The sequence below is a fragment of the Melanaphis sacchari genome, unplaced genomic scaffold, assembly GCF_002803265.2.
Source record: "Melanaphis sacchari strain LSU unplaced genomic scaffold, SCAv2.0 Contig7_pilon_pilon, whole genome shotgun sequence".
Taxonomy (NCBI): domain Eukaryota; kingdom Metazoa; phylum Arthropoda; class Insecta; order Hemiptera; family Aphididae; genus Melanaphis; species Melanaphis sacchari.
In genome coordinates this window covers 3,497,444-3,508,929 of record NW_020271560.1, presented here as the reverse complement: position 1 = coordinate 3,508,929, position 11,486 = coordinate 3,497,444, and the positions used below count along the sequence as shown (strand labels likewise).

Below are 11,486 nucleotides of genomic sequence, written 5' to 3'. Positions count from 1 at the left end.
GTGTAGTTAAAGGAAAATATTTTTTTGATCCGATGTGGTAGATTTGGGAGTTGGGTGGCAAACCAAAACAAATATTTCACGTTATAAAATATAAGTGTCTATTTTTGGTTAAAATAAATATGTGTAAAACATAAACTACCTATGCGATTATAAATATAAATTTCTCTGTAAAATGTGAATTCATCAAGTCATCAGAACTGCATTAGGTTATGGAGAGAATGCAGTCGCTCTCGTGTTCGGAAAAATAATTCATTGAATTAATACATAATTTCTTATCGTAACATTTCAATCACACACCAAGGTGAACACTCGATATATTTAATATTATAAACTACTTAATTATGACTTACATTAATTTACAAAATGTTTGTTATACCGAAAGAAATTGAGGAATGATTTTTGTTATTATAGGGAAACCCTCGCCACCTACCCTGAAACTGCACTTGCATAATTTATACACGATATACTAATAATGTTATTAAGTCGGATGAAACGAAAAGCGCCGAAGGGAGTCGTACGCTGGGGCGATGGAAAGACTTTGAAAAAACCGTCTTTTCGGCGACGGCGTACGGTAGCACGTGCGCGTGCGTGTTGTGGCACGACTGCGGCGGTGGAGCAACAGAGAGCGACCGAGTGTGAACGTTGAATGAGTGTGACTGTCGTGTGAGCGACGCGCGCGAGCGCGAGAGAGAAAGAATGAGCGAGTGTGAGCAAGAACGCCGATCCCAACCACCGCGCACCCACTGCAACCGCCGTCGAAGCCACCCACCGACAATAAACGCCGTCGACGGCGACCGACACGACACCGGCCGGCCGGTTAACAGTGCCGAGTCGGTTAGTGAGCGCGCGGCATCAGTTCGTCCGGCAACACCGTCGTTAACGGTTATCGTCGTGTTCTCCGTGCGCCACACCGCGTGTTATTGCGTCCGTCCGTCCGTTTTCACCGAGTCCATGTGCGTCTGATTCGTCGCCGTGCATTTTTGTGGAGTGCGGTTCGTGTGAATATATTTTTTGGTCTGTTTGGTCGTTTTTGGAATTGTTTTTATTTTCCCAAACCGCTGACACCGTGAAAATCGCGTACGTCGACACTCGCTGCATTACGGATACGACAAACCGTGAGCGTCTACTATTCAAACGAATTTCCCGCCAAAGCCGGTGAGTACCGTCAGGTTAGATACTTCTATTCAAATATTATTGTTTCCGTCGTCTTTTTTTCACGGCATGACGACCAAATCGTGTTCGACGGGCTTCACGATATTAATAGCCTCGTCTCGTCAATATCGGCTAATCGGTAATGATTTCGTAGCCGAAACGCGACTTGCTCGCTCGTTACACTTTTACTCGGCGCATATTATTATTAAGGTCGCCCTAATACCGGTGACGGGGTAACCTTGGTCGAACAGACGCGGGTTACCTTACGTTATGAATCGGTGCCGTCGTCACGCCACGTCCGTGTCGGCGGCTCGCTATACCGACGTGCTTCGTCGTTACCTGTGTAATTTTATTATCATACCTATTTCGAAAAACTGTTAAACATTTGGGACATGAATGACTGCCTATAACAATAATAATTTTAATTTTAAATGTAACGGCGGTGATATTATTGTGGGCTTCTGTACCTATACGTGATCCGAACACCTGTCCCCCGCGTGTCGCCGCAGCAATCGGCGGTTAGGTACCGACCGCCATACGCGAGGGGACCAAAAAAAGACACCAACCACCAAACCCCCGTTTTCCAACGCGGAGTAGTCTGGTGTTAGCCGTGGAACGACGTATTATCATAGTATTATTATTGAACATTATTGTAGTTGATGGTATTTGTTTTTATTGGACGTTGTTGTGACATCAGGCTATAGATACAGTAATTCACTAACTGTGCAATAGGCAATATAAAATGTGCAGCCGACTTGACAAATATTATATGCACCTGAAAAGTATATAAAATATGAATGATTCTTAAAAATACATTTAAAAAAAAAATCAAATCAATGCCTATTGCTTAGATAATAAAAGTAAACTGTGGTATTACCTAAAACAAAAATAGCTTATTTATTGACGTCAGTTGTTAATAACAAGCGCGGCTGTACATAATAGACATGATGATATTATGTTTTTGCTTATATTGATGTTGAGTACATACGACAGTACGACACCAATTGATTTTATGAATATAGACGTTAACTGTCGATCGTCTTTGATTTCCAAAAACTGTTCTTGTATTTATTTGAATTTTTTTTTTTAATTTAAAAATAAAGTATACATTTTGGTGGAGTAAGACTGTATAGTGGTCTACAAGTCTTCGTAACTAAAATATTAAGTAATATATTACTGTTAGTATATCTTTGTATTACCTATAATCGGGTATAATGAAATCTGACGTCTGTATTAGGATTCTCTAAAAACGATCCTGTTTTCTCGGATTTAGATACCCTACTACTGATGAATTTGATAAGCCTTGATTATACAACGTCTACAATCAATTATGTTTTATGACATTGAAACGTATTATTTCTCTTTATTAGTTATTCTGTCTGCACACCGCACTAAAATTAAATCTATCGTTTATTAATAGCAATAGAATCATAAAATAATATCACGCACGCTCATTTGTAGCGTTATGTCACTGTTTCTAATTGATGAGGTTCGGCGACGTAGGGTTTGGTATTTTATGGGATACAGATACTTCTATACGAAAATAATATTAAAACATAGCACACAACAAATATACCTATTGTAAAATATTTTGTAGGTAAGTCACTTGGTAAATCATTTCAATTTGTATGTATAATATTAGACATTATGTTATTTTATTACATTATTATTCGTATTCACTAGTGGATAATATAGTACGCGTGTACGTAAATGTTTGTTAATGTATATTATTATCATAAAATTACAAATAATAATTGATCGTAGACTTAAAATATATATAAGGTATTTAATTTTAGAGCAGAAATGTCGTTATTCTTGGATTGTTATGAATATTCAATGCAACTACCAACTTATATTTAATTCAAGAACAATCTTGGCGTTGCGTTATAACAATATAGTGTTCACTATTTAGTATAATGGTTTTGCATGGCTTAATAATATCGTATCATCCGTCTTATCTATTATTATTATTGTTTTACATGCTAACCGTTTTGTAGGATTTGATTACGCAATATGTCATACATGTAGCATGTACCTATTGTACCTAGGCACATAAAATAAATTAAAATTTCGTAGGTATTACCATATTTTTTTCACTTATGTGTCTTACAATCCTTTGACTTATAACCGCAGAATTGTTTGATAGTTAACCATGGGCGTCCCCAAACATTTTTCTAAGGGGGGGGGCAAAATTAATTTAAAAAATAAACTAAGATTTTTTTATGTATTTTATTTATAGTACATTATTATGTTTCGTCATTAATACATTAAATTATTGCAATTGGGTTACAAATTTAAAATTCTAGGGGGGGAATGCCCTGTCTTGCCCATGTAGTTCATTATAAACAATTTTTCATCATAAGATATGAATTTCTCATCTTAAAAACCTTTTGTCGAAGAGAGTTCGTTGAAACAGCTTTATCTTTAAATAAGGGCGTAACTAAAAAAAATCTTAAATAAATCAATATTACAATTTTGAAAAATAAATATCATATTGTAGGTATTATGCTATATTATGCTGTGGTATTAACTTACAAAGTTCTAGAATAGATATTTTCACAAATGTTTTTGTCATAATATTACAAGTTAAGCTAGTCAGAAATTCACAATTTCTAGATTATTTGCTATTTTAGTGCATTGTATTTATTTCTATATGCTACATTTCATTAAACTTAATTTTTTAATCAAATGTATTATATTTTTGATTATATTTAGGTTGGCACTCTCATTATTTTGGTTTGCTTGATATCTTTAATTATTTCAATAGGTACTTAAATTGTGGTACATAAACAAACAATAAGTACTTATAAAATTTCTGATACTGACGGGTGGTCTCTGGAGATAGGATATGCCCTCGGATATTATTCCTTTACATTTGAATTTTGAATGTTACAATACATAATTTTATTCTCAGTGGAACTTACACAAAAATTGTCAAAGTTTTATAGTTAGGTAAAAATTGTTTGTTTAATTTTTTTCCCATTAGATAATTGTAAATATTTTCTTAATTAATTTTAAAAGTGAAATATCATGTTATATAATATTTACCTGAAATGCCTATTTGCTAATAATTGTGTGGTATTTTTTTCGGAAATAAGATTATAAAATTTAAGTCAAAATTATATGGTTTTAGTTTAAAATATAATATATTTTATTAATTATATAGATTTTAAACACCTGCTACGATTATTACTACTTCTAATGTACCCAAACCTCATTCAACACATATTCACTATATACATTTTATTTGTGTTGAATTAATAACCTTTAAAGTTGATTCTGTAATAACATTTATAAAAAAAAACAAAAAATAAATACTTATGTTTTGGTTCTGTAACATGCACTGTGTATTTTGCGAGATATTGTAAAATCTGTCCATAAGAATAGCTGACCTAGCTAGTATGTAAACGTTTTCACACTGTTAATGATATTGCTTATAAAGCGTTTGCGTGATTTTAACCAAAACACAATTAGTTGGCCATAGAAATACGTTATACGTGTTTTTATATACCTTGTATAAGAACACATGTTTATGTAGGTTTATATCTATTCTTTGAAAACAACTGACTCGTGAATTTAAACAAAATCTTTTAGTGTAAAATTACTAAATTGTTTAAGTATAGCATGATTTATTTCAGGATGTGTTACGTAATAATTATCCCACATTTTACCTTATTGATTTTTCTCTATTGTGTGAATATTCTTTGGGTGCCTATTTATATAAATAAAAAAAATCACAACAACCGTCTTTTACTCTGTTTGGTTTTAAGTGAGGGATATATTCCTTGTCATTTTTTATGTGAAAATATATTTTCAAAGGTCTCTGAAAGAGGACAATTGCAAAAAATGTATACGTGCTGTACCTACCTACTCTAAGCAAATAATCAAAAAATGCGTTTTAGAGTTTGAACAAAATCAAAAGGTATTTGTTAAGTCTTAGCTAATATTATTGAGGAGTTCGGGAATTGTTTGATGTATTATTGTCAACTGTCCCCATCGTAAAATGAAAGCATAAGTATGTAACAGACTTAAAGCAATATACCTTATTATATTAAATATTATAATATTATAATATACCATTTAAAATATAGTTGAAGTGAAAATTCTTTGTGTGTAAATAATTTTGAATTTTGTGTAAATATTGAGTATCTACCTTAGCGAGTATTCTGGTGAAAATATTATAAAATACTTTTAGGTAAAAATAAAAATGTACATCTTTTAAAATGAAATATCTAAAAAACAAAAGATAAGTTCTTGAGTAAATTGTCAATAATTATTGTTTTTAAGAAGGTATAAGTAATTATTTACCTACTAATTGTTTTTTAATATATTTGGCTATACATGCTAACATATGGTATTCTGTGTTTTATCAGTGGATAATAACTTAAGAATAATTTTGACATTTAGTTCTAAATTTGATTAGGTACCTATCGATTAAAATATTTGTATAATTGTTCTTAATTAATGTCAATGATTAATTTTGTTTGTATATTATAAATATATAAGCGAGGATTATAAGTATTAATATTCTAATGTTTCTATAAATATTTTAATGTTATGTTTCAAAATACTTATTTAATGTGTTTGAATTTTAAAGTACCGATTTTTTCCCATGTTCTCTGTAAAGCTGATTGTTTACTATTGTTATATATCTTACTGGGTATTTTACTAAGTACATACCTACCAACAAACTAAAATTTTACTGGACAGATATATATATATATATTTAATCCTTTTATGTTCGAAATTGTTAAAAAATGCTTTCCTAATATGATCAAAATATTATTGTGTCAATTAAGTTGAGTATACCCAATAAAAACATAAAATATATATAATTTGTATAAACGTCGTATATTTCTAATTTTCTATTATGATTTTTACTAGCTTTTGCTGTTAAATTATTTTATTTTTTTTTACAATTTACGTTAAGTTGTAATTGCATATTATATACTACTAAATTTACTTACTTGAAATAACTCCGTTGGGTGTATTTATAATTATCTCTTTGTCAGTAAAACATAAAGATTAAACAAGTAGTACTTACCTACATTAATTCTAGAAATAGTTAATAGATTTAAATTAGTTTATTTATTTTTTCTAAATAGTGCATTAAATACATTAAAATTTCTTTCAGTTTTTGGTTTCTAACTTATAGAATGTTTGCTTAAATTTCAGTGCTATGACAAAAAACTTTCAAAGGTCGTTTATGTTTAATATTCTTTATGTCTGTAAGTTCATCAAAAAACAGTTGGTTATTAATATGTATTTAAAATATAATTATTACAATATCTAAAATGACTAGAATGTTAGTGATTAAAAAAAAAAATTATTTGTATTATCCCGTTCGTAATACCTTTGTAAGTTTAGGTTAAGAACTGTCGACTTTAAAAATAGTTACTCACAATTTTATTTTGCAATTGAACATTTTTCAAAGAAATGGTGTATAACATATTTGGTATATTAGGCATAGTGTATACAATTGTAGTGCTTTTTAAAAATTTAATCATACATTTTTAAAAGTCGTTTTAGTAAATTTGGTAGGTACGCGCGTTTCGCGGTGGCTGTTATGCGTCACTTACCAGTGACGTTTTTCTCATATTCTGTGTACCCTCTGTTTTCTACGGCTTCATGTCGTATATTTACCATGTTCGTAAAAATTATGGGATGGTGTATAGTATTTTTATATTTAAAGGATTGTATAGTGTCTTACAGTATTCAGTGTAATTTCATGGTGTCGAGTTACCCGTTTTATTATTTACTAATTTACAAATAAAAAGGGGAGGGATGTGAGAGGACTTTTCGGTGTAACAAATGTTACATATCCAATGAAGTATGTAAATAATGCAAATATTATGTGTTCTCACGTCCGTTATCGACCAACGAAGCACACCAACACAATATAGTGTGAAATAAAATATTATATTCGGCTCCAAAACGGTAAACTGCAGTACACAATGCATTCATTATCCATTGCAGATTAGATTATTCAGTGTTTGTTGGAGCGAATCGCATGATGATTTTTTTTCATAGAATCATATTAATAATATACTTATATTAGTGATGAAAAAATTGAACAATCGATTTGTCAATAGTAAATCGATAGGCTAATTAATATATTTGTCTTGGTTCGCATTGGATTATTATTTTTTTTTTTATTCGTCTACTTTTCGTCCCCTAAGGCTTCAAGTTCAATTAATCGAAACGGTTGGATGTTCCTACAGGTTTTAATTCCGCATCTATTGTCGTCACTGCCAGTCGTCCTAGACGCATGTGAGTCGTTCAATCAACCGGCTTTGTCATGTACTCTAACCGAAAGAGCTAAGTGTAGTAAAAAAAAATATTACCCGTCTCTAATGCAATTCGGACCAAACCCTCGTATTGTAGTAATATAGTACAATAGTAATGAGCGTACAGGAGGGATTTCCTCGTTTTTCCGCCACAAATACTAAACACGAAAAACTTTTATTTATGTTTATATAGTTTATCTATATAGTATTAATATTGTAATATATACCTACTTATAACTTATAAGCAACTCGTCCAAAATTCTATTTGTACCAATATATCAAAAATATACTACTTTGGAATCATAATAAAAAAAGGTCGGTAAGTTGGGTACCGCTCTGCTGTACACTAAATGTCGAGAAGGTCACTATTATGAGTATGTTTAAATTTAAATTTAATGATATAGTGTTGTTTACGAAAAACGATTCTGAGCGGAAACGGTCTGTCAGCCTACATTTATCACAAAGTAATTTAAAGTAATTTATTTTAGTTTTAATACTACGGTGGGTTGATATAATTTTTTCTAAAAATATAGCATGATTGTTATAATAATTTATATTTTTATCGTAATAGGTAAATAGCTCAAAACTTGATAAATTTTTTTTGTAAAAACCGTAAAAGTAGATTTATAGTATAAATTATAAATAGATAATATATAACAATAAATCAAATATGTTATTGTGTATTATAATAATTTATATTAATATAATAGACATACAAGTTTGAATTTCTACGAGTATTTTAAGTTATAACAAAATAATTAACTTTGTTATTGTTGTTTATTGTTTAAATATATAATTTTTAGTCAATTTTAACTTAAATGCGCTTAAAAAAAAATTGAGCCTATATATTTTGAATTTTTTTATACAAATTTAAAAACAATTGTAATGATATTTTGTTTTAAATTATTTTTAAGAATTTTGACCTTGCAAGTACTAAATTAAAAAAAAAAAAACTAAAATTAAAATGTGTTACCTATTCCTACTAAAGTACTAATAATTTCTTGAAAAAAATTAAAAAATTTCAAATATTTACAGTTATTTGTTTTTGAGTTACTCAAAAACAAAAAAAAATTGAATTTAAAATTTTTTCTTTCGTTTATTAAATTTACTTTTAGAAAATTTTACTTTTGACCCCCTCCCCCAAGCACCAACTAGATCTAATTAGCCAACCCCTTTATTGGAATTCGAAGCATTTTCACTGTCTCCAAAGGTGATGACAAACAGAAAAAAACACATATTATTGTATAAAATCAATATATTCGATCTGCTCAACATTTAAAATATATGCGTTGTTGTTGTTTAAAAAATGTTATTTTGTAACGGCTTAAATTTATGTAAAATAAAAATATTTTCAAAAACATTAACAAGAAATTTTCCTGCGCACATACACTTAGATAGGAAGATTAGTAGTTTAATGTTTTAGAACACGCTGATTCAATGCACATTGATTTTTGAAATTTTTTTTTATGTTTTTGAAGTTGGATATATTAAATTGTTCACATCATATTTTTAACAAATAATATCTATTTTTGTAATTGTGATATTTTAAAGATTTTTAGTTTTTTTTAATGTAAATGTATCAATTTCGAATGTTGAACAAATCAATAGTTTTTTATGTATGTTTCTTAAGTATAAATAAGGTGTGAAGCGACAAGAAATAATCCTCTACAAAACATTGCTACAATAAGTAATAATTATAATCTAAGTTATCCGTCTGATTTTTTTAAATTTTATATTATACTTTAATACATACCTAAAAATATACGAATTTTGTATTAGCTTAAATTAAATATGAATAGATTCACTCAAATTGAATATTTACGTAGTTATGTCGTGTAATGTGTACGGTATATTTAAAACTTGGATAGACATATTATACTTATAATACATATTTACTCATTATAGTTATTATAGTTTTTACGTAATGTTAAACATATTCACACAATAATGTCTTATACGTTAAACGAATTATGTTAAAGGTTGTTACTCACCTTATATTCAAGGCTATAATAATATTATCTAAGTTACCTATAACTACGTACGGCAGTTAATTTTAGTTTTATTTTATTTTATGCTCTCCAGTTATTTATGTTAATGTTTGAAATATTAAAACAGTAGAATAAATTTTAAAGAAAAATATAATTTGTTTTATGTAATATTACCTATACATTTTATTTTTCACTATTTAAACTTTTTTAATTTACATCCTTGTTGGAAATTTAATATTTTTAGAAATCTTTTTGAAATTTACATGATATACAATTAAAAATTGGTTTTCTCGAAATGTAACATGCTTATTAGATAGTGATTGAAAATTTGTTGAAGTAATGTATCAAATGCAAAGTTTTTGAGACATTTAATCCAAAGATTTTTAGTTACATAAAAACCTATATATATATATATTATCATTGAATCTAAGAAAATGGTACATCCTTTTGTAATGGTCTTTGTAACACTAAAAAATATTCACTCAAATTTTGTATTTATAAAACTTTGGTAATAATTCACGCTTACAGGAAACAGCTTTGCAGAAAGTTTCTTTCTCCTTGTGTAACAGTATTTGCCAAGCTAACGATGAGAGATTATTTTCTATCTTAAAATGTCTACTAAACACAAATTAAGATTTCATTATAGCAGTTCGTCAGTCAATTAGTTAAACATAATTTTTTTTCATTGTCATGTACATAATTATTTTATAGCTTAGTTTTGCTATAATCCTACTCTAAATTCTTTTTTTTTTTTTTTAAGTGTTACAAACTATTTTTCATACAAACTAATTACGTATGTATTCTAATTTCATTGCTCTGCTTTCTAGATGCAGAAATTGGATCGGTCGTATACTCGTATAGATTTAGAAAATGTCAACTCAGAGACCGTAACCGATTTATTAATGTTAAATTTTTTTAAATCTATTCAGCAATTTCAGAGATTCCCTCGGTTTTTAAAAAACATGACTTAATTTAATTTAATTATATTTAAAAACTAAATAAGATATTCAATTTTAGATTGTATTTTTAGCATTGATATTTACTGATTTATCGATTACTATTTTTAATTAATTAGTATAAAATATATCACTGTTTAAATGACGCTCAATTGGATTAATAATTAAATGAAGTTATTAAAAAAGTTACAAAAATACTGTAGTTAACTGAGTTTTGATTAATGCAATAATCAAAATTTTTTTTGCGCTACTATTCTACCGCAATTTTGTTGTATATATAAACCATTGGGTTGTTTATTATTGGATAATTCTTATTTTTGCAATATTCCAAAATACATTATTTTTTTTTAAGCAAAAAAATACACTTATTTATGATAGCAAAAGTAACTTATCATTAAGAAAACGTTGTTTCCGTGTATTTCGTCTTTGCAGTCTCATTCACGCGTAATATAGAAAATATACTTTTTGGACTCTTACTAGTTACTACAATTTATATATAGCTTATATTAGAGAAAATAAACTTGATATCAAATTTAAAGAAATGAATATAATCCGGGTTCAAGATTTTTTTCCATCTTAAAATAAGTCATGAATTTTGTAAAAAATGAATTGTTTAAGATCTATTTTCAAGTTACAACTCATCTTAAAATAAAGTTTTGAATAAAAGCTTTACTCAAGCACAGTTTATATTTTCCTCTTAAAATTTGATGATAAGCACATTTTCTTTAATAATACGTTTTTTCTAATATTAACTATAAATACTCTGTGGTAAGAATCCAGTATATATAGATTTTCTATATTATGAGTCTGTTTAGACAAAGATAATAAATGTGGGTACGATGTCTTCTTATAAGCTTTTGAACTATCTTATAAAATTACTATTTTATATCATATAGAACCTCATTAATCTAGACTAATTGGGGCTTTGGTCGTCTAGTTTAATGAAAGTCCGGATTAAATAAAATAACTAAAAAACGTGTATTATAGATTTAAAAATATTTATTATAATATATAATTAGGTACATACATAATATGTATGTATAACTATATTATAATTATTGTACTAATTTGAAGAAACTGCTAATCTTTAAAAATGTATTAAA

The 11,486-nt window shown here is 28.3% G+C and overlaps 1 protein-coding gene across 1 annotated transcript in view; it reads left to right on the top strand.

Moving 5' to 3' along the window:
• The first annotated feature begins 835 nt into the window (after positions 1-835).
• The window catches only part of LOC112601611 (leucine-rich repeat-containing protein 24), a 96,479-nt gene continuing 85,828 nt past the window's right edge, over positions 836-11,486 (top strand). Inside the window, exon 1 of the mRNA XM_025349318.1 lies at positions 836-1,155. The gene's annotated coding sequence lies outside the window, so the exon portion shown is untranslated. The remainder of the gene's footprint in view (positions 1,156-11,486) is intronic.